We start from the raw sequence: 24451 nt of genomic DNA, 5'->3' as shown, positions 1-24451 counted from the left end.
AACAGAATATGGCATTTAAAATGTTTCAAGAGCTTAGGACTTTTTATGACAGTGAGACACGTCTGCTCCTGGCAGCACCAATCTACTTCAAGAAAAAGATGGACATCAAAGAGGCTCCTTATGGAGTTGGTTAGCCATTTGGACAAGAAACTGTCCTTGCCTGACTGTTTGATGTCATACTGTATGAACTGGACATGCAGGACCCACAGAGAAATGACTGCTGAACTTGCCTAAAAGTAAGACTGTCCTTTAAGGTTCCTGCTTCATGAAAGAGTCTGCTAGACATTCTCCAGGACAAAGGAAAATATGACTGACAAACTGGCCGATATAGGCGGAACTGTCTTTGAAATTTCCTGCTTTATGGAAAAGTCTGCTAGGCCTGTAAGCTGAAGACAGATGGATGCTCTAATGACACAAAAGATCTTTGGGTGACTATCCAGCTAACGAGATGTCTCTGTCAAGTCCAGAGTTTTTGAAGTTGCTTACAATGTACTTCCTGTTTACATAGGTAATAACATTCCCTTCTAGAGTCTTTGATAGAATTGAAGAACAGATAGTCATAATTACAGTTTTCCTTAGTTATGATAAAAAATAAAGTAGATATAAATATTGTAACTGTAATTCTTGTTTGGTACCTGTTTTATTATATGTAATTTTACTATGTTAAAGTTAAAACTTTCCTTTTTATTTACACAGAAAAGGGGAGGTGATATGGGATTTCACTCTGTTTGCTGTGAATACCACTGGTTAATGAATAAAGAAACTTCCTTGGACTGTTGATAGGGCAGAGTATAACTAGGTGAGGAAAACTATACTGAAGGCTGGGGGAAAGAAAGTGGAGTCAGAAAAAGCCATGAAGCCCTGCTGGACACAGATGCTGGAACTTTACCCGGTAAGCCACAGCCCCATGGTGATACACAGATTAATGGAGATGGGTTAATTTAAGATATGAGTTAGGCAGAAATACAGTTAAGCTATTGACCAAATAGTATTGCAAATAATGTGGTTTCTGTGTGATTATTTTGGGGCTGAGCAGCCGGGAACAAACAAGCAGCCTCCTACAACACTATGCTTTGCTATGTCTTCAGCAATTCCACCTTCAAAACTAGGATGCCTATTATTTAGTAGTTTGTGTCAAAAGTGCTCCAAAATGCAAATATCCTTGCTAAACTGAGGATTCACCAGTATTCCACACTCCCTATGTACAAGAACAGAAACTGTCAGAAATGGTTCACCAGTATTCCACACTCCCTGTGTACAAGAACAGAAACTGTCAGAAATGGTTCTTCCTGAAAGAGCCCAAGGTTCCACAGTAGGTTCAGGGACTATGTCACCTCTGAGTCAGGAGGCTACCATAAAGCTAATAAGAAGATTAAATGCATTAAGAAGAGTTGAGGCTAATATAAATTTGATTTCTGCTCCCCTAAGAATACCAAATATCTTAAATAGAAGAGGTTAAATGAAGGGCGAAGAATAGCATTGGATTCATTCACAAGTGATTTACTTTTAAGGAGAGCTTTCTGGAAGAACACTTAAAATGAACAGGAAGTTATTCAAAGTTGCTACAAGGTAATTAATAGAAGTGTGGGAACAGAAACCAAAATCCTCATTTGTAAATGTCGTATTCCAAGAAGAAAAAGAAACCAAATTTCTTATGGAATGATTTATGTTAAATATGTGTAGGTATTTATAAACAAAATATCAAACTTGGATTTCAAGAGTTTTCTTCAACTAACAGATTTGGGTAAAGAAAATTAGTTTAAGAATTTTCTGGACAATATCATCCAATTTACTTCTTGGTAAACAGTAAACAGAGAGAGGTGATCGAAACTGGGTTCAAAGACTCACCACAGGGAGGTGGGTGGGAAGAAAACAGCACATATCTGTAGACTTCAGCCTAGTACCTTGCTCACAAAGGGTTGTAAAGAAAACAAACCTGGTCTAGGGCCTGGCAAGGTGGTTCAGTGGGCAGAGGTACTTGCTGCTAAGCTTGAGAAGGTGAGTTAATCCCTAAAACCACATGGTAGAAGGCTAGGGAAGATTTCTGCAAGTTGTTCTCAGACCTCCATATGCATACTGTAGTGTGGTGTGTGTGTGTGTGTGTGTGTGTGTGTGTGTGTGTATGGGGATGCACGTGCTTGTACATGTGTGTTTATGTATGCATATATTAATTGTATAAAATAAAGTGGATTAGATAAATATTTGAAATAATTAAAATGTTAACCACGATAACCAAAACATTAAATTCTATATGGTTAAATCCTTATCTGTAAAACCTAAATAACATATAAGTCTCATTGACAGCATTACTAAACATTTCATATATTACACGTCCATCCATCAGGAAAAAAGAGCAAGAAATAGCGACCTCCAGAACTTGCATGCAAACATGTCATATAGGAGAAAGCTCTATCCATCTGCAAAGTTCAAGCTGACTTAGAGACCTTATAATTTGTAAAGGTAAGTCTTATGTATTTACATGGAAAAAGATGGATGGAATAAAAACGCACATCTTTATGACATCAAATACACCAAAGCTGAATACTTTCTGCATCATTACGCTATGCTAGTTTCAAAAGTTAAGAATCTTGAACATTTATTGCTTTTTTGTTATTGTGGTTGGGTTTTTGTTTTGTTTTTGTTCATGAGCAGATTCATTTGGACTCACAGAGACAGGGGCAGCATGCACAGGGCCTGTACCAGGTCCTCAGTGTATATATTATGGCTTCAAGTTTACTGTTTCTAAGGAACTCCTGAGAGTGTGAACTAGTGGGTCTCTGGTTCTTGTGCCTTCTCTTGGGCTCTTTCCCTTCTTTTTGTTAGTTTTGTCCAATTCCCATATGTTAGTTTTTCTTTTATCATCTTATGTTTTATTTTCTTATTATTATCTCTTAGAAGTCTGCTTACTTTCTAATGAAAAAGGAAGTGGTAAAGAATTAGGAGTAGAGGTGGGGGAAACCATATACCAGAATATATTAGATGAGGTAAAAAAAAAAAAATCTGTTTTTAATGAAAGGAAAAATAACTTCTCCCTGCAAAAAAAAAAACAAAAAAAAAAAACAAAAAAACAAAAACTGATCCAAAAATTTGCTAAGAAAACAACAAAAAAATCCTGAACATAAAATATTATAATAATAGTTCATGCATTTTTAAAGCTGGTGCATACTATCTGATAGATACGCCAAGTGGCTCTAAGGAAAAGACAAGGAGCTCTTGTAGTAGAAGGGCAAACTTGTTCATTTCTGCTGCCCATTTCCTGTCTGCCCAGCTACCTTAGGCCCAAAATATTCATACAGAAACTGCATTTATTAAATTACTGCTTGGCCCATTAGCTCTAGCTTCTTATTGGCTAACTCTTATATTAATTTAACACATTTCTATTAATCTGTATATTGTCACATGGTAGTGGCTTACCGGCAAAGATTCTGCATTTCTGACTCTGGCAGCTCCATGGTGTTTCCCTGACTCTGCCTTCCTCTTCCCAGCATTTATTTTAGTTTTCCCTGCCTAGCTCCATTCCCCCTACAGCTCTGCTATAGGCCCCAAACAGTCTCTTTATTAATCAATGAAGGAAACACATAGACAGAAGGACCTCCTATACCAAGCTCTGACTAGAAACTCAATCCTCAAATCAATTCAAGTATAAACTGTCAGAAAAACATCTATAGTATAATCTTAAAACCAGTTCCTAGACTCAGTCTCCTTCGCATTTCAATCAGAGAAGATCAAATCAAATAGCTCAAATGAACTACTCATAAGGAAACAACACAGTGCTCGGCACCCAGTGGTTCTACAAAAGCTTATTTTAAAAGCTGTTAAAGCCTGGAAACAGTAAAGCATATCAAATTCAGAAAAGAGAAAAAGCATTATTTTTACTTGCTTGCTTATTAGACATTCCACTACATATGAATATGGGGACTGTGAGGCTATGACTCTCATGGATTTAATGTCTGTTACCCCAAATCTCATATTGAAACAGTGTTAGGGCAGTGTCAGGAAGATTGCTGGGAGCTAACAGGCTGTGCACCTCTGCTTTCAGGGGTGAGGTCAACTCAGGTCTAAAGAGGTCAGTCTCCACCTCCAGATACTTCCATCATCCACCAGAGAAGGACCCAGTGCTTCCCCTCAGCATGCAGCACATCATCTTGGACAGGAAGGATGGACTTCAACAGTGAAACCTGCAGAGCCTTGCCTTCTGCCCTCCGAGACTGATGCTTACAAATTACCCAGCTTGTGCAACCAGGTTGCTTGCAAAAACGGTAAGAAGACTCTCATGCCCTGTGGCAAAAGCTGGATGTTCAGTGACTAGATCAGCCTGCGACAACCAGCAAAACACCATGCAAGTTTGGAGTGGTGAGTGCTTCTTCTCAGATCACTGCCTCTTAAACCCCAGAGTCTCTTTTCCTTCCACTCATAGGACATTTTAAAAATGAATAAAAGAAAAATAAAATAAACAAAGCCCCACCTGTGAGTGCAGTACTTTCCCCTCCAAAAAGAATAAGCAGTAGAGAAAGCTTCTCAAGGCTTCTCATAAAAGTTGGTGGTTTTGCACCAACAAAGCAGCAATTATTCCTGAGATTGATGATCTGATTCAGTAAGGCACTATCACTCATAAGCCATTTCCCTCCCTCTCCTTGAGGGCAGCCATTGCAAGAAGTAGAATCTTTCTACAGGCAGCAAGACCCATAAACTCTTTGTGAGCACAATTAAGGACTTCCAACATTCACATGGAAATGAATAGCAATTAAATAAGTTACCCTACAAACACAAAGACAAAATTTAAAGCTAAATATACAGCACTCTCAAAAAAGCTATATAAACCTCTAACAGCACCAGGGCTGCACGTCTCCAGCAACCTCATTTCCAAGACTTTTAAGTACCTGGCAGTTGAATTGGCCTAGACAGGGAACAATGGATACAAATGTTGTTGACTATACCTTTAGAATTTCATTCAGTAAGCACGAAGGGAGATATGTCTTGTGTATAAACAGTCAATCGCAGAGACTGGCACTCTGAGTTCATAAACATAAGATTTTTGCTCTGCCCCCAAAGTGAGCTTAAGCATGGCTGGTTACTGACAAAGAATAAGGTCGTCAAAGTCTAGTCAAGAAAAGTGAGCCTAGTACTGCTCCTTGGTCTTAGAGTCTGAAAGAGAAGGTAAATGACTAAATAAATAAATAAGATTTATTTATGTTCAATATCAGCATTTCCAGCAGTTCAAATTATTTTTAAACCCACGTATAATTTATCTATTTGCTATGAAAATATTGTTGGTATTATCAAAGTGCTCAATTTAACTGTTTGAGATTCATTTACTAAATACTTGCCTTAATTTGCCAGTAATGAGCCTTTTATCAGCTCTAACTATTTTCATGTAAGAAAATGGTCTAAATTTTATCTAGCGACAGCCAATACCACAGCATACATGAAATATGTGACTGCACACTGTTCTCTAAGCACATGCTTCTCCCATCTCCATTTGACTGTCATTAGCTTTCTGGCAGATTCTAACCAATTCTTATACCACTGAAAGATATCTGGCTCCATTCATTTATTCAACCAATATTAGCCCAGAGTCTCCCAGAAATCTTTCAGGGCACTGGTATTCTCAAATATTTTTTTTCCAAACTTGTCAGAATTCTGCTCTTTTATTTTCTATTAGGAAGTCTTCAACTATATAACTGTGCCTGATAACAAAAATTAACAAAGAATACTGGTTAGCAATTATTTTCAATCAAGCAAATACATCAAGCCTTCTATGGTTCTAGTTCACTAATACATTAACTTTCTCTTCCCAGTGTTAATATCATCTCCAATATTACAAAATGTAAAGCTGGACTTATAGGGGTTAAGTGGGTACCCCATTGTCACAAAGCTGGGAGCAAAGAAGCAGGCAGCACATAAGTCAGCAGGCAGATCTGAGAAGCTGTGCCTTGGGGAGAATGTAATGATGCACAGAGCACACCCAGAGGCTGTGTGATAAAGCAGTATACACAGCCACACTGATGGGAACCTGATCCCAGCATTTCAGAAGTCACTGCTGTTCAATGGCATAAAAAGCCATTTATCTTTCAAAGCTAAAATACATCCTTGTGAGAATTTTTCTGGGGAGATCTGAACAAATATATATTTACCTCAGATAGGGTACCAATGACAGACCAAAACAGGCAAACAAACAAATCAAACCCCAACTTTTATTTTAGTTGAACTTTTATTCTAGTTACTTACAGGAGCTGTGTGACTTAAAGGCCCACATCAGCATGGCTAACAACTCATAAAACCTGAATCCTCGGAGCTTGCTGGTAAACTTGTGGGTAGACAGTACCCAGAGCCTCTTCCCTCTGCAAATGTTGACTGTGTCTATAAGCCCTGGAAGAACTGTGGAAATTTATAAATCCCCAAGTCTGATGAGCCTCACTCTTCCCTGACAGAGGGAAGGATTCAGTTCAGAGAAAATAGCTCTGCAGCAAGCCTGCCAGCCCGGCCTGTGAGATGGCAGTTTATCTGTCTATGAAAGGTAAATGTGACCAAAGATTCTGAGCTTTTAGCATATCCAAGCTACCAGTACCCCTTCTCCTACAGTCTAGTTCTGAGTGAGTGTCTAGAGTCTCAAGAGAGAAAGAAACCCTCTGATTTCTCCAAACGACCAAGAATTAAAGCTATAGCTTTGGGGCTTGGAAATCTATTATGAAAATCCTGAATATTAAATCCAACAGCAAGGATAAACAGTATTCCCAAGCAAGGAAACACAGAGAAGATCTCTGCAAAGGTAAGGCATATTTGAAGAAGAAGGAGAGCGAGACACAGAGAAGACGAGGATGATGAATAATGGCTGAGATGGCAGCAGGCCAATAGCAGCCAGAGAAGTGTTAGTCTTGAGCACTTGTCGGGCTGAGTTCTACTCCACAGACACCAGATCAAGTGCTCCATGTGCAGGGCACAGGTTCCATGTCCAGCCCTAACAGTGCACATAGAACCCTGAGGAGACACCAGATCAAGTGCTCCATGTGCAGGGCACAGGTTCCATGTCCAGCCCTAGCAATGCACATAGAACCCTGAGTAGCCCAATGGCTTTAGGAAAGGGAATTTGTCCAATTACAACAGTCACAGTCAAGTGGAAGAAACCTATGAATTACTGAATTCTTCATTCTGATAAAGAAGTACACATTACTAACTATCTAATTAAATAGTTTAATGAGAACATAAACACACCACAACATCACTAACCTCTGGGGTTTCAATTGTTGCTGACACAAACACTGGTGTGGCTCCTTGATCTGGTAGCAAGAAAAATGTATGTATAGTCTAGGAAGCCAATGAAAGCCATTCTCCATCACAGAAGATAGTGTACTAATAATAACCAGAATAAACACTATATTGTGTTATTATGCAAGAGATAGGTTAATCTGATAATTATATATGCAAAATACTGATTAAATATAAGCATAATGAATTATCAATTAGGCTGCAGTGATTTGTGTTTAAAGATTCACAAACACTACTCCTGACAACTACAAAAAGCCTTGCCTCCTGGAGACGTGCAGCATGAAAGCCGCATCCACTGCAACTGCCATGCAGAAGAAAAGAGTGGAAAATCACAATTATCTGTATTGCGAGATTAAATAACTTTATTGTAACCTGGGTTCTCACCATCACAAAAAGGAACTTGTCATATTTCCCCTGGAAACAAACCATAAACCAACATGAATGTATTTGAACTAAATGAATTTGTTGAGAGAAAGACCAAGTGATATCCTTGGTCTGGAAAACAAGTAAGGTGGTTCCTCTGCTCCAAGTAGGATGACTGGGAGGTAAGACCCCACCCTCCCCTACAACAAAGACATAACAGGCAGTTCCACTTGCTTGTTTCAAACACAGCTTTGGGGGAACAACGGAATTCCAAGACAGATGGACCCAAGGCCCAGACAGAACCCTGTGCTCTGACTCCTTCCACAAACCCTGTGCTCTGACTCCTTCCACTGTGCAGAGTTCAGTTTTCACCAGCACTGACCCTGAGGGACATCAAGACAGCTCCAAGGAAGGTATGTGCCACACCTGCTCCAAGCAACAGGAGGCTGTCATTATTTTCACTCTGCACAGACAGGGTAATCTCACTAAGCATCCTCCATGGGCACCGGTACTACTGTTCTCACAGACACTGGCTGTCCATCCCCTACTCTGGAACTTCTTGCTTACGGTAAAAACATGCCTCTTTGGCACCAGTCTTTCCATCCCCAGAAAATGGCACAACTTTGGTCAGCCTGAGTCATTAGTTTTACACTGTTTTTCTACCTAGTGAAATTCTGTGGGTTTTTCAAATATAGAACTGGGAATTTTTGTTCATTACACAAATGATTGTTCTATGATGACGTAAGACACAGGACAACTCTTACAACATAGGCACCCTGCTAAGTGGTTACTGCTTTCCGCCTGCTTCTCTAGTCTTTATTGTAAATGGTATGTGTGTGCGCATATCTTACCTATCTCTTAAGATCAATCTATACTGTTCAGAGACCCACATCCTCCTTTCCTTCTGCCTTTTCTCAGAATACTCTGTGAAAATGGACCCACTGACTTCCTTAGGCCCTTCCCCCAATCCCACCCTGGTTCACTTAAAACAGTTGTCTTTCCAGGCTGATGTATAAATAAATAAGTAAATAAATCACACATTTTTCTGTGTACCGAGTACATATTAAGGAATATTTTGAAAATTATAAAGAGGAACTCCTTCTAAGAAGGAATCAGTAGCTCCTCCCACCCATAAACAGAGACATGTCAGCACTTTGTGTTCTTTCTTTCTGGTCCTTACACTCCAGGGAGGAAGATGAACACGGAATGTGTTTTATTTTATTTATTTATTTATTTTTTGATTTATTTATTATGTGTAAAGCCTTCCATGTGTGCCCGCATGGAATGTGTTTTAAACAGCTCATATAGTAAGTGTGTTTCATCATATTGCTTTTTAAAGTTTATCTTTAAATTTGTTACTTATGAGTATTTTCTCTGTGCTTCAGAGCAGCTACTTTGTTGTGCAAGTGAATAAAAATGGATGCAGCTTCAGGCTTCCCAGATCTCTAGAACAGCGGTGCTGTGCATTAGAGCCAGCTCGGGTTTACTGCTGATATCTGCATTTGTACTTCGTATTTTCAGTCAGCACTAGAAATCTGGTCCCCATCCTCTTGCTGTTTTCTTACATTAAAACCTGCCTGGGTGTTATGCATATATTTTTATATGTTTTTTTTATTTTATTGCCTTATGATTTTCTTTCTGTCACAGTAGCACTGAATTCATATATATAAAATGCCATCTAGCATACTATTCCGTGCATCATAGGCATGAAGTAAACATCCAAAATGGGATCTATTTAAACATCACAATTTCAAGAGATAATTGCCTACTGTGGATTAAATAATTTGAGAATGAAATGCTAAATGAATGTATCAGTTACATCTGTTTTGACAGTTTGTGCACATAGGATGTGTGTGTGTGTGTATGACTTCACCTCCAAAACTCTCATACTTCAAAGTATTTATCTTTCTTATCTTCCTTTTGAAATAAACTGTATTCTATACTAGCAGTGTAATAAATGTTCATTATGAACTTTTTTTGCATAAAAGTAAAACTGCTTCTTCAGTGTTCATGTCTAATTGTTAATCTAGTTTAGAGCTATCTAATAGTGATTATAATAATAATATAAACATTCTAAAGTTATCATCCAGTTTTCTTTTCTAAGAGATTCAAAATATCTGATCAACCAGTAAATGAAAGTCTAAAGTAATGGTCCTAAAGCCAGCCTCAAGTCTACCACAGCCTGTGAGGTTATGCAGCTCTCTTGTCCCATTAAGCAAGTGAGCCAGCAGAGTAGGAACAAGTCGCTAGTGCAGCATATTGTCGAGCATCCATTGATCGTCTGACTTTCCTGACACTTCTCTCTACTGACTTCCGTGGAATTACAACCTGAATCCGTGTCACGGAAGTGCATGTCATAAGCAGGTGCCTGCTCTAGTCTGAACGAAGCATGACGTAAACAATAAACACCACAGTGAAACACATGAGAAATGCCGATTATAACCTTGGGCTGATGAAGTGTTAATCAGTGCTCTGGAGAGCATGTTTTATTGTGAGTGAATTAGTGAGAAAAATAACAAAGTGACCCTCTGCTAAATGGCACGGATGCTATAAGTCAGCTGGAAATAGATTGGTAAGATACACAAAACTTACTGGCCATGTAGGAATGGCTGAGTCCTTGGATTCCCCACCTCATATCTCACATAAACTAGCCTCTCGGTGGAGGAGCTACCCTAGACCCAAGTCAGAGAACATTAGCCAGGTTCTTAAATGAGTCAGGCTCTAGATCAGGTTTCCTAAAGATTCTATCCTGATGAGATTAGAATAGCACCTCCAAATGAATGTTTGGGAACCATCACAACTGATTCCACACTTCAAAGACAAAGGCAAGGGATCTAGACAGGAAAACAGGAGCAAGAACACACATGTAGGATATGCAATTCACTACTGTGGAAACAAAAATGACTAAAAGGCTCATTTAACTGGATTCATGTTCATCTTGTCTATGTACCTGAAAAGCTGAATACCAATGTGCTACCAGAGATAAAACCTCTTCATCACATTGAGCTAGGCAAAGGTAAATTTAGTTACTTTATCAGCCTCTTAAACTATATCTACAGTGGGCAGTTTGAATATCTATATAGTGCACATGAAATCAATACATATTTAATTTCCCTTGTAAAGTATAAAAATTAGAGATATTTGACTCACATTATAATTCGGGCCTATAGAGCAACTAGAAAAAAACTCTTGTTTTTAGTCTAGTCATGAGACCTGAAAAGATGCACATCATTAATTCCACATTTGTCCACAGCTTCACGGTTTACAGGATATTTCACAAATAGGATCTCATTTGGACTCCAACAAGCCATGTGCAATAGGTAGGCTTTTACTATCCTCAGTGCATGTATTTATTCATGCATCCACTAAAAACATTTTAGAACTAGTTGTTTCAGCAATATATCTTCTAGTAAATACTTCAGATTCTACTATATAATGAATATTTGTGGCACTGCCCATGTATTATTCCTCTGCAGATTCTATAGTTAGCATGACTGGGATATCATCTGAAGAGTTTTAAAGAACTGTTTATCACCCATGTGCTTATTCTCCATCTAAATATGTCCAAGTGGCAATGCTTCAAGATCAATAAAGAATAAAGTAGACAATCAAAAGAAATGAGATTTACTTTCTCTACTGAAGATTATATAACCACAAATTATACATATGGTAATTTGATGAGACAATAAAATCAAGCAAGTGTCTTAATTCTTTTCCACCATAATGCAGAGCTTTATGTTAAGTTGAATAAAAAGTTTTAAAAGGTTCAGAATTAAAAGAGGAGAAGGAGAGAAAGATATATGAACAGAGAAAACTTGGACACTAAAACCAAATAAAGGGTGGGCTCTATACACTAAAGGTACTTTAAATAAGATTCATCATGACATGGAACCCTCAGGACATCACCATTGAACCATAAACATTCAGACTTCTAGGACAAGTCATAAGAGGACATTAAGCAGAACCATGAAGACTGGAGTGTGGAAGAATAAGAGCACCTGGATTCAAGTGTCTGGGTACAACAAGCAGTAATATACAAGAGAGAGATAACAATTAGTTGTAAAGAACAAAGACAGTGCAAGAATTCAGAGGTGGGGTCAAAAGGGCCTAAGGCCAAGTCCAGGACACAGAGTTACCAAGGACAAGGGTCCATCACTAGGACTACAGCACACAGAAAGGAAGTCGCAAGCTCTCAACAATGATAGGTTCAATAATAAAAACGTATCACACAATCATTTTCTATGTCTTTGAAGCAGTCTAGCAATAATAAAAACTGTCCCATCAAAATGGGAAGGAAGTTTCAACCCTTGGTTCTTCATGTGGGCAGTATTTATCAGTGGCAGCTCCCAATCCAGTTCTATTGGATGTGCAAATGAAAGAAACCCACTCTGTGTAGGGAAACATATTTGAGTGACTCTCTGAGGGCAGGTGTGTGACTATATCAGCTGCTCTCAACCTGTGGGGCACAACCCTTTGGGGATCACATATCAGATATTTACACTATGGTTCATAACAACAGCAAAACTATAGTTATGAAGTAGCATGGTTGGCAGTTACCATAACATGTGAAACTGTATTAAAGGGTTGAAGCATTAGGAAGGCTGAGAACCACTGGACTACATGGTTAATGTAACCTGATATATACCCTGGAGGTCTTGATAGCTCAACATCAAAGACATTCACACCTCAATGAGCATCCAGGAGAGAGACACCTCTAGGCAACAGGAACAAGCACAAGTTTTTGTCGAAAAAAGGAAAAAGAAGGGGAGGAATTTTTGGTAGATACTTTAAATATTTGATGTTAAGTTCACTAATATTTTGCTATATCAAACTGTCACTCTGTTGACTTAAATTATTAAAACTCTCCTTTAGTACAGTAGTCTTTAACCTTTTCTTCCCCAATTTGTAGTAAAAGAATTATAAAAAACAACAACAAACCAGATTTCTGCTTTCCGGAAGTAGATATGCCAAGTTTCTACCCTGAGTGTAAATATTTATGACAATGTAATTTTGAGGCACTATAAATACTGAAAAATTTAAATAAATTTGTTAGAACTTGGTGAAGTTAGTCAGTGTGTGTCTATTGCCATAGTGATAAGATATTCATTATTCATGTAAAATAATACATGAACAAAGTCCTTTTTTACAGTCAGAAATCTTACAGCCCCCTTTCACTCTGAAGTCCATTTCTACTGCATTCCATTCTAATGAAGGTGTTGCTATGCTGCAGTATCCTTTACTGATCTGTCTTTGCAACAAGACATGAGATACTCCTCACGGTAACCAGGTTACACTGGTTCATCCTCCACTAACTAGGCCACTGTACTGATTTAAACAAGAATGTCCTAAATTAGCTCATATATTTGAATGCTTAGTCACAGGGAACTCTTTGATCAGATTAGAAGGATTAAGAAGGGTGGCCTTGTTGGAGGAAATGTGTCATTGGAGGTGGGCTTTGAAGTTTCAAAAGCCCATGCTTGGCAAAGTTCTTTCTTTCTGCTGCCTGTGGATCAAGATGCAGAACTCTCAGCTACTTCTCCACCAACCGTTTGCATACTGTGCTGCCATGCCTGCCTACCATAATGATAATGGACTAACCACTGAAACTGTAAACAAGCCCCCAATTTAATGCTATCTCTTATTAGAGCTGCCTTGGTGGTGGTGACTCTTCACAGCAATAGAGCAGTGGCTAAGACATTCACCAAGGAGAATTCTGTATACTTGGAGTGAACATGTCATCTGCTGATTACAGACTATCTGTAAGCTCAAATTGCTACCATGAAACAACTTCTACAGAGTCACATCCTGAACTACTTCCTGATATCTCTGAAGATGACATCTGCTAGACTTCCTCCTGCTTTTCCCATGTGTGGTCGAGTACTGTCTTTCTTAGAGCCTGTTCTCTCTATTGGCATCCTTTCACAAAGCTATGGCTACCTAATCACAAGACCCTACACCAACAACAGAAAATGCCCTTGATCTTTAGGGTGTTTTTCTAACAACTATAGAGTTATGCTTTGATGGAGGAGTTACTTTCATTGGTTAATAAAGAAACTGCCTTGGCCCATTTGATAGACCAGCCCTTAGGTGGGTGAAGTAGACAGAACAGAATGCTGGGAGGAAGTGAGGCAATCACCATGCCTCTCCTCTCCAGGGCAGATGCAATGAAGCTCCAGCCCAAGATGGACGTACACTAGAATCTTCCTGATAAGCCACCACCTCGTGGTGCTACACAGATTATTAGATATGGGTTAAAGCAAGATGTGAGAATTAGCCAAGAAGAGGCTAGATATAATGGACCAGGCAGTGTTTATATAAATACAGTTTTTGTGTTGTTATTTCAGGGCATAAGCTAGCCAGGCCGCCAAGAGCCACGCAGCAGGAAGCGGCCCGTAGCTCCTTCTACAATGCTTATTAAATCTTTTGTGCTGTAGTGTTTGAGTAATATTTAGTAATATCTCATCACAGCTTCCCCTCCCTCCTTTCCTCGCAGTCCTTCCCCCCAGCCCTCCCCAGTCCTACCCCCCAATCCATTCCTCCTACATTTCTGGTCAGGAAAGGACAGGTCTCCCATGGATATCAACAAAACATGGCAAATCAAGCTGCAGCAAAACTAAGCACCTCCTCATGTATTAAGGCTAGGATAGGCAACCCAGTATGAGAAGAAGGGTCCCAAATGCTGTTAAAAGAGTCAGAGATGGGCCCTGCTCCCACCTATAGGAGTCCCACAAGACTACCAAGCTATACAACTGTAACACATACGCAGGGTCTCTAGGTCAGTCCCATGCAGGCTCCTTGGTTGTTGGCTCAGTCTCTGTGAGTCCCTATGAGGCCAGGTTAGTTGATTTCTTGTGGTGTTCTTGACTCCTCTGGCTCCTACAATCCTTTCCTTCACATCCCTCTTCTGCAGGATTCCCCAAGTTCTGCCAGTTGTTTGGCTGTAGGTCTGCATCTGTTTCCATCAATCGCTGGATGAAGCATCTCTGGTGACATGTGGCCTAGGCACCAAGCTATGAGCATAGCAGAATATCATTAGGCATCATTACATTGCCATTTTCCTCCCCAAGTTGTGTTTGGGTCTATCCTAGATATCAACAAACCAAACAATCTAATTAAAAAATGGGGTGCAGATCTAAACAGATATCAATAGAGGAATATCAAATGACCGAGAAACTCCTAAAGAAAATTTCAACATCTTTAGCCATCGGGGAAAAGCAAATCAAACTCTGAGATTTCAATATACAGCCGTCCGAAGGGCTAAGATCATACCACAAGTGACAGTTCATTATGGAGAGGATGTGGAGCAAGAAGAACACTCCTCCACTGCTGCTAGGAGTGCAAACTTGTACAGCCACTTTAGAAATCAATATGGTGGTTTTTCAGAAAACTGGGAATCAATCTACATCAAGATTCTGCTATATCACTCTGGCATATTCCCAAAGGATGCTCAATCATACCACAAGGACACTTGCTTAACTATATTCATAGCAGCATTATTCATAATAGCCAGAACCTGAAAACAACCTACATGTCTCTCAACCAAGAAATAGTTTAAGAAAATGTGGCACATTTACACAGTGGAGTACTACTCAGCTGTTAAAAATAATATCATGAAATTGGCAGGCAAATGAATGTAATGAGAAAAAAAAAATATCGTCCTGAGTGAGATAACCCAAACCCAGAAAGACAAACATGGTTATGTACTCATTCATAAGTGGAAATTAGCATAAAATAAAGGACAACCAACCTACAATCCATAGACACAGAGAGACTAAGTAACAAGGAAGCTTCAAGCTGGGATACCCAGATCTTCCATGGAAGGGGAAAGAGAAGAGATTTTGTAAGTGGACTGAAGGCAGATTGGGATGGAAACATGAGTGACTAGGATGGAGATAGGAACAGAGGAAGAAGAGTACTGAAAGAATTGCTGAAAAGGGGGGCATTTTGGGTCAGGTAAAAACTGGCCGCAAGGGCATCTCTCAGGAATCTATAAGGATGACACCAGCTAAGATGCCTAGAAATAGTAGATACACAGCCTGAACAGACCTGGCCATCTCCTTGACCAGACAAGACTTCAAGTGGAGTGAGTGGGAAACCAGCCCAGCCACATAACCCTCAGCCTACAGTCTGTCCTACCTATGGAATGTGCTGGGGCAAGGGAGGCCTAGAGATTGAGGGAGTGGACAACCAATGATTGACCTAGCCTGAGACCTGTGCCAGGAGAGTAAGCTTACCCCTGACACCACCTGGAGCACCAGGCTGGATGACCTACAGACTTAAGTTAGTGTTTTTAAATAGGAAATATTCCATTTTAAAAAGATGGAAAGGGAAATAGGTAAGGACAGACTTCCTACACATCTACAGGAGTGTTCCAATAATTACTGGAATAATTCCGACCAGCAGGGATTTTCACTTTTAAAAACTATTTTATTTGAGTGAAAGATACTAGTGTTAGTTAAGAAATAAAAGTTGCAAATAGGCATTATTTCATAGAAATACATTTATCTAATAAAGTTAAAATCAATTCCTATAATCTATGACTTTTAACTACTACTAAAATGGATTCATGATTTGTTCTTGAAACCAAGATACATCCTTGTGGGATTACCAATTTAGTTAGCAAGCACTGACTAGGATAATGAGACTACTCAAGAGATGAAAAAGTCAAGAAAACATATATTACAAAAAAATAGAACATGGCAACACCTGGGAGGTGTTTGAAGGGGTGCACACAAAACTAAGTACTCTTACATAATAACAAATACTCATACGTACCCTTCACCACTAGCTGTCAAAGCCATAGTGGACTGGACAGTGCTATTATGTTTTCTTTTTCTTGATTGTGTTGTCCACAGCAATTCAAATGTTTATATCTTTTGCAATCATACTCAATATTTCAAAGGCAGGCTGCATATATAAGTATTCAGTTATTATTTTCTTACTAACGATGTGTTTAGAATGAAAAGTAACTATGAAAATCATTAAAGTTAAATTAAATGGGTGAATTTTTTAATCTTAAAATTCTAAAGTAGATTATTAAAGTTGCCAACATATCATCTCATACCATAATTCAATGAAAAGTAGAGCAATATAATATTTTAAATATTTCTGTGAAGTGAGTAGCATAAATGCTCAAGGGCAGTAAAAGCAATAACTTCTCAAGACACTGAAGTAGAGCAATCGGGCATCTTTTCTGGTGTGATGATTTATTCTTTATAGAAACAAAACTGGAATCATGTGATTGATGTTAATGTTGATGCCTTATAAATTTTCTAACATAAAAAATCTGTGATTTAAATTATACTGATGGTCATATTACATATCTGAATATAGAAGAGAATCTGCATAAAATGTCTTTTTGATAGAAACTGGTAAGCATGTACTTATAACAATAATTTTATCATGAGATAGGTTGTCATCACTGGAACCTAGGAGAGTGGAGTTAATAAATGAAGCCAACTGGACTCTCATGCAATAGCTAGCTATACTCTGAAGGTTAAGGGAAATTGCATGCACAAAGTTCTCGAGTTCAAGCAGTATACAATCAAAGTGCATGTAGCAAAAATATGATTTTCCATAGAGGCATATAAACAAACAATAACAGCCATTTGTAGTGAATAATATGAATTAAATGTACTTCTATCTGCTACATATGGGAAGGGCATATTCAAGGGACAATTCTGTGTTTTGAAGAAACTGAGATTGCAATACTCTTATTTTCTTGGAGTTGTCTCACAAGCACTCAGAACTCTCCTCCTATGAGTCCATCCTTAGATTGTGTTCCAACAATGGGTTATTTTTTAAATGTGCAAACAGATACATCTGGTGCTAAGGGTGAATGAATGCCTACACTGCACAGGGCCTACCCACTCAAGAAAGCTGAATGTTATAGAGGCTCCTTTTAGCCAACATCTACAAATAGAAAGTCAGAGTGCTATGACATAAAGACAGTATTTCCTTAGGTACCAGACACATGTGACCTTTAAAAAATAAATATCTATATCTTAATCTAGTTCTCAAAAGTTTTCAATAAGAAATGTGAGTGCACTGGTTCTGAAAACAAAAATCCATATACTACTAAGGCATAGTTCTCTTACACAACTGTATGGCTTGTGGTAATTAAATTTGATTTCTCTATTAATCTCCACAGAAATAGACAGAAAATTCAAGATTTACATGAGATGGTCAAATCCAGTCAATTGTTTCCTGGCACATTGTAGAATATGTGAAAATAGTTCAATGGCCACTACACAAACCAGCAAGGACTCTATCTGTCCATCTCTAGGACCAATCAATAGACGTTTAAAGTTTCCACCTGCTTCTAAGTGCACTTAGCATGCGTAATTAAGACTGGCTATGGAAAATGGCACTTGTTTTAGATCCTGGCATATTTTTCCCAGCTCTGCTGTAAAGCATTTATGCATGCACACAGGCCCGAGCGCTGTGATGAGATGCGGGAGGCATTTCTGTGCATACCTGTGCAGTATGTGCTTTGCTCCAGCACATCACGATCTACTTATTGTGTGGATGTTTCTGATACTCACTTGATGAGTTCTGAAATATGGTCTTCAATTTTGATTCCTATTCTATGAAGCTCCAGAATAGACTTGTGTACATACAACCTGATGTGCACAATCTTGTGGCTCTTGGTAATGTTCTATAGTTCCAAACCAGGATCCCATCTCTTACAGGGCGATTTACACAAAGCTAGTGAAGCTTAAAAAACCTTTCACTCAGTGTAATGTACACCCAGTGGCTCAGTGGCAGAGCACGAGCTTCACAAGTGTGAGATCAAAGGTTCGGTACCCAGCACCAAATAAGCAAATGCCTGTCACTATTTCATTCTCAGGCTAAAATCAATGTGCAGTTGACAGATGCACTCTTAGCTGATGACGAGCCACTTTATAGCCACCTCTTTGCATTCCTGTGGAGCACCAGTGAAGAATGACTGGGCATTTCCTGTGGTATTTGACAGAGATGAGGACTTTTTCTGAGTCACAACAGATCATGATGGAAATAAATTCATTCAACTGTGAAGTAACCAACATTGACTTTTATATTTTGTTTTTTAGAAAATGTTGTGCTGTGGTTTTATTTTAAAGAACCAAAGTAACTATTATGAAAAAGGAACATATGGAGAAAATGATACTATGTTGTTAGCTTTTACTTCTTAATCTACTGAAAGTAAAAATCTCGGTTTCCAGATTTTACTTGTTCACTTTTCTGTGATTCTGGGTCTGCTTGGCCAGCAGCTCTGTGCTGTGGACTAAGGGCTTACAGTGCACAGAGGGATCTGAGAAGATGATGGTGACGATGTGCACACAAATACCCTAATAACTCATCCCAAAATGACAGAAAGCATGAAGGCCGCTCTGAGAAGAAGCAATGAACTGAAACAAGTAGTTTCAGAGTGCTCCAGGAGCACGGTAAAGGGTAGAAATTCAGAAAAACTTAACAAGGAGCTCTTAGTTTGGGGTATACACATTTCTAGCACTTCAGATATTCAGGATGAATTATGATCTGCTAATCTAGTTTATAAATTTATTAATCTTTAATATACTAAAAAATCTATTAAGTTCAATTAATCAACATTTCAATCTATCACATATATTTTTCACCTGAAGATTAATTCATTAACTAAATACTGAACATCATCTTGAGTGAAAGGCTGGGAGTAGATGAAACAACAAATGCACTCATGATGGGAGTCATGAGGGAAGCATAATTCACAAGACAAGTGACTACATGCCTGTATGCTAGATGCTAGGACAAGCAAAAGTACAGCATAAAATGGGGCCCACTCTAGGAGAGAGCAAGTCAGCCCAGGCCTGGGGACCCTGAGCAGACTTCTGGATGCATCTGGACCATGAGGGAGGAGGAACTAAGTGAAGAGATCTAGAGGACACAAGAGGCTAGAGGATACCGAATCTGGTGTGACTGATGGACGATTTCAAGTGGGAGCAGTGAGATGAGGCCTGAGAACCGAGAAGAGACCAGCACCTCGTGTCCCAAGTCATGGAAAAGGAGGCGTTTATTGTGAAGGCTCCGAAAAGCCACCGAACCAGAGCTGAAGCAGGGCTGGGACAGGCCCGACATGCTCTCATAGCAGTGGTGACACGGAGCAACTTGAGACATAATAACAACAACAACAAAACCACTTGGAACCTAGGGTGGCTGTAAAAGTGGGGGGCATCAGTCTACTTCCACAGTTGGGTAAGATATAAGTGAGCTAAAACTCCGACAGGGCATTTTCCCTTCCCTTCTGTCCTACTGCACATTATAGGAAATGCAAGTTCAAATATTTAATCATAAGCAAACCAGGTTATTTTAAGTTCTCAAAGTTCAGATAGAAGCACAAACGAGCCCAAAATTTAAGAGGACCCTTAGAGAGAACAATGGGGAAACAGTATAGGCAGACTGGCTCAGGTCTTGGTGACTGAGCACGGGATTGGCCTGAACACACAGCTGACACCTTCCCGCACAAGAACCGCAGAGGTCCGGGCAGGCTCCACAGGTCCGGTTGTGTTCCTCCATAGACTGACAAGTGAGTTCTCAGTGAAGCCTAAGAGAGTGCTGCTGTTCTGCCAATTTTCTGACACATAACAGAGAATTTGATCTTTGGATAGTAGGGTGCTTTCCCTAAATGAGTCATGATGACTCAGGGTTGAGTAAAGAGATTGTACAACTGTAAACTGTAAATTGTACAGCTACAGCTTAAGAGGCCAGAAACACATGGGACGGAAATGGTTTGTGGGATTCTGCTCATTTTATCACTAAGAGTCTCTACCTCAAACCATAGTCCTTAAGCCTTAATCCCTGCAGACCCTGAATGAAATACACTCCTTTAGCCTTGGCTTGGAGCCCAAGACAGTGGCTGGTCCACTACAGACCACTACCTGTTTTACTAGAACCCAGACAAACCCACTTGTCTTTGTCTTGTCTATGACTAATTCCAACAGCAGAGGACACTGATGTGATGGGAGTGGCAGGTCCCTAAGGATGCAAGCTGAAGAGAAGAGTGTGTCCCCACAGGAAGCACTCAGCCCCAGGCCTGTGGGAAACCAACACCAAGCACTACAATATCCGATTGCCTAAACCTATTCAAAAGGAAAGAAATTAATCAAATACGGAAATCACAAAAGAAGAAGAGAGGTTGAGAATCTCCCCAAACCTACCTCTTATATCTTCGATTTACTTAGCTTAGATAAGTAAGAAGCTCACGGATACTGGCCAAGTGTGATATCGACAGATGAGAAGCACTGTCGCATTTCTGAAAGGACTACTGAGAAATCTGATTAACCTGCTAGAAAAGCATTTGAGAGATCTAGTCCACCGGCTTTCCCTGACAGACTCTGATTTCAGTGACAGCGATATCGGGGAGCAACTCATGAATCACTGAAAAGATTAGCCCTAAAGGCATCATACAAGCTATGCACACTTCCTGCTGTGCACAAGTGTGTGTGTGTGTGTGTGTGTGTGTGTGTGTGTGTGTGTGTGTGTACGCTTCTGTACACATTCTGGTGTCTTTCGTCAGGAGCCATCTACCTTGGTTTTTGAGACAATCTCTCTTACTGGCTTGTCCCCAACCCCCAATTGCGCTAGGCTGACTGACCAATGAGTCTCAAGGGATCCACCCCGCCTCTGCCTTTCAACAGTGATTAGAGCACTCTGCTTTTACACATAGGTTCTGGGAATCAAACCTACATCGTCACTGCACAACAAACAAACTTTAAAAAGGTAACCCCCCAGCTTCCTAACCTACAGTTTTATCTGGGTAATTAATGAAGCCAAGCCTCCCGCCAAGTCGTGCCCAGAACACCCAGTCAGGTGTGACAGCTCCTGCCTAACTAAAGTGACCTGTTTTGTTTTTCTAATGAAGCTCTGTGGCCGTCCTTGGACGTGGTGAATGCAGGCACCTGCTTTACTGGCTCAGGTCAGGAAGGAGCAAATCCATCTTAATTTCCACCTCAAAAAGAATCACTCAGCACTGTTTGAAGTGCACCCGGCTCCGTTTCCCAGGGGATTTGCTGAGGCACTTGTGGTAATCCTTATTTGTTTCACAACCTGTACAGAATAAAAATCATCCAAGTCACATACCACGCTTTCCCCTGCAGCTGCACCTGTTCAGCCTTTCAGGGCCAAGCTAGCACGAAGCACAGAATATTGACTGGGAGCTCTGTAGACTCTGTAGGGCCTCCAAGTCATTTCCCACCGTGTATTTTCCTACTTTCCTGCATATAATAATGAATACAATTGTCTTGTAAATTCTATGGCACACACCCAGAAAATAATAAAATGCATCCTTTGGATTTATGTTGCTGCATCTTGCCTCAGCCTCCACATACTGAGTTTCAGTGCACCAGCTCACAAATGACAGACAATGCCCCTTTCTCCACAGGCCCTATTCCCTTCCACCCCTCCTTTTTTATTTAGACTCTGCCACTCATTTTCACCTCTGACAGCAAAAACCCCAGGACAAGATTGTCACAAAAAGGATTATCTTTCAGATCAATGGTGAAATTGATCTGAAACTCTACTATTTATCAGCCTGCTGCAAAGTGCAGCTGGTTAAAACTATGTCTTCTCTCTGATGGGTCAATGCACCTGGCGCCACTTCTCTTCATTCTGCATGAACGCAACACCCAGGCTTTTCACACTTTTGTAGTTTGCTTTACTTCATCCTGTATGAACTCAATAACTGGTCTTTTCACTCAACTCTAAGTTACTTGCCATGACAATCTTATTTTTTCTGATAATATACTAAAAATCAGGATTTATACTCCAATTATTTCTATTCATAAAGTGGACATCATTACTAAAATTTATCTTCTGCTATCTCTTCATACATGATATATAATTCCACATTAAGCTTAGCATATGCATGACAGACTGGAACACATCACTTTTTGAGTTCGATTTTCAAGTTCTGAAAAGCAAAGCTAAAATACAGACTAAAAGTCAAGTTCCACCAGGAATAAAGAGAGACTGACTTACTCCATCTCACTTCCCCAGGGTATTGTTAGCTTTTATCTCTGTCCACTAACTACCTAAAACTAAAGGAGGACTTGACTCTCAGTTACTGACAAGTTTCCTGACCTGTATCATTCTGTGACCTGCAGCAGCAGTTCATTTCAGCAACACTGTGTAGGCATTATAGACCTAGGAACACACGACACAAAATTCCTTGCTATAGCCCGAATTAATAAGCTTTAAACTGAATTTCTCCTATCAGTATTTTTAAATCCTTCTAAAAACTCACAATACCGAAATATAACCTATATAACTGATTAATAATAGAGTGGTATAATTGATCAAAAATAACTAAAAAACTTGAGTTACCAAAGTAGAGTTACTTCAAGGAAAGACTGAGAAAATAGGTTCTTTGGCAAGAGATATCTGTCTTTATATGTATAGGTACATATGTGCAGACTACTAAAGCAATGATTTATTATACCCAACAAGTAACACATTAACAGCTAGGAAAAAACAAATGTCAGAATGACATATACAAATTATAAAGTCTCTTACAAACATTTCGCAAAGTCTAATATAGACATCTTAAGTTTCCTAAATCAAAAACGAGGAGAGATCAAAACTTGCCAATGGTTTGTATTTTAAACACTCATATTTTTGCCAATTATATGAATATTAATAAGTGGTTTCTCATAAAATACATATGCAATAACAAAAGGTTATAAAACGATAATGATACTATATTAAATGCACTGCTTCAAAGTTTAGCGGAATCAGGGACTAAGATGGACCTCAAAAGCCTCTCATCCAAGATCATACTTATTTCAAAAGATGAACTCATATATGATGAACATACACTACTTTGAAAACCAATTAAGAACAGAACTGGATCAGCCAGTTGGTATATTAACCATTTCTTCACTGAAATAGTTCAGTCAAGAAAGTGTGGTTGAATGGACTAGAAGTGATAATGGATAGGTCAAAGTCTCACAAAGATGGGAAGGCAAAGTAGTAAAACGTGGTAATGGCTTTGGTGTTAAGGCAAAGAAGAGAGTATCAGTTTGGCAGGGTGGGTGATCATAACAGAAGCACTTAGAACAGACGCAACTTAGAACTGGGTGAGTAGAAGAGAAAACCCTGAATTTAGCTTCACAGGTACAGGATTTGCTACCTTTGAGGAACTGTGTATGGGGAGAGCACTAGGTAGTAGAGTACAGTGACATCTGGGTTCAGAGTAAGAGCTAATTTGCAAGTTCTTTGAACATTGTTAATCATTGACACTCTAGGCATGGATGGCAGACCACACAGATGTGCAGAGAAGATGGAAACGTAGGAGAGTCTGAGGAAAGGCTGACATTGCATGATGCTAAAACAGCACTGACAACCTTATCAAGAGACAGCAATAAGGTCAGAAAGCAACATGTAGTATCAAAAGAAGACAAGAGAGGGAAGAGGATAACTTGAGCCCTTCCAGGAGTTCTACAGACAAGCCGAGAAAAGACAGCATAATCTTTTAAACTACTTTTAGTTAAATATCTCATTTAATTGTGCCCTTGATGAGTTCTTTAGGGTCTCAGCAATGCTTTCTCAGTGGAGAGTCCCTGAGGAGAGACTGCAGACATAATCATGCAGCCATGCCTCATGGTGAAGCGTGGGTCAGTAATTTTACCTAAAAGTCAACTGATGTGCATCTTCAGTTGGACCATCAGAAAGCCTTGCAGGTAGGACAAAAGAAAAGCTAAATGGCGCTTTTTTTTTTCAAATGTAAGAAATCTAGGTCCTATGCAGAGAAGCTAATATGAATAAAAAGCAAAGATTTATATCAATTTTCTTAATGCACCAACAGTGA

At 39.4% G+C, this 24451-nt stretch overlaps 1 protein-coding gene and 1 long non-coding RNA gene across 2 annotated transcripts in view; one reads left to right on the top strand and one right to left on the bottom strand.

Annotated features, from left to right (window-relative positions):
- Prkn (parkin RBR E3 ubiquitin protein ligase) overlaps positions 1 to 24451 on the bottom strand; it is a 1229844-nt gene that overhangs the window by 1112587 nt on the left and 92806 nt on the right. The gene's annotated exons all lie outside the window — the stretch shown is intronic.
- On the top strand, positions 824 to 4237 carry LOC106144238. Its single transcript, XR_001229312.1, has 3 exons — positions 824 to 892; positions 2345 to 2460; positions 4040 to 4237. It is a non-coding gene; the product is annotated as an uncharacterized LOC106144238 (long non-coding RNA).

The sequence above is a fragment of the Microtus ochrogaster genome, linkage group LG9 (genome assembly GCF_000317375.1).
Source record: "Microtus ochrogaster isolate Prairie Vole_2 linkage group LG9, MicOch1.0, whole genome shotgun sequence".
Taxonomy (NCBI): Eukaryota; Metazoa; Chordata; class Mammalia; order Rodentia; family Cricetidae; genus Microtus; species Microtus ochrogaster.
The sequence above is the reverse complement of the archived record's forward strand: the minus strand, read 5'-3'. Positions and strand labels throughout refer to the sequence as shown.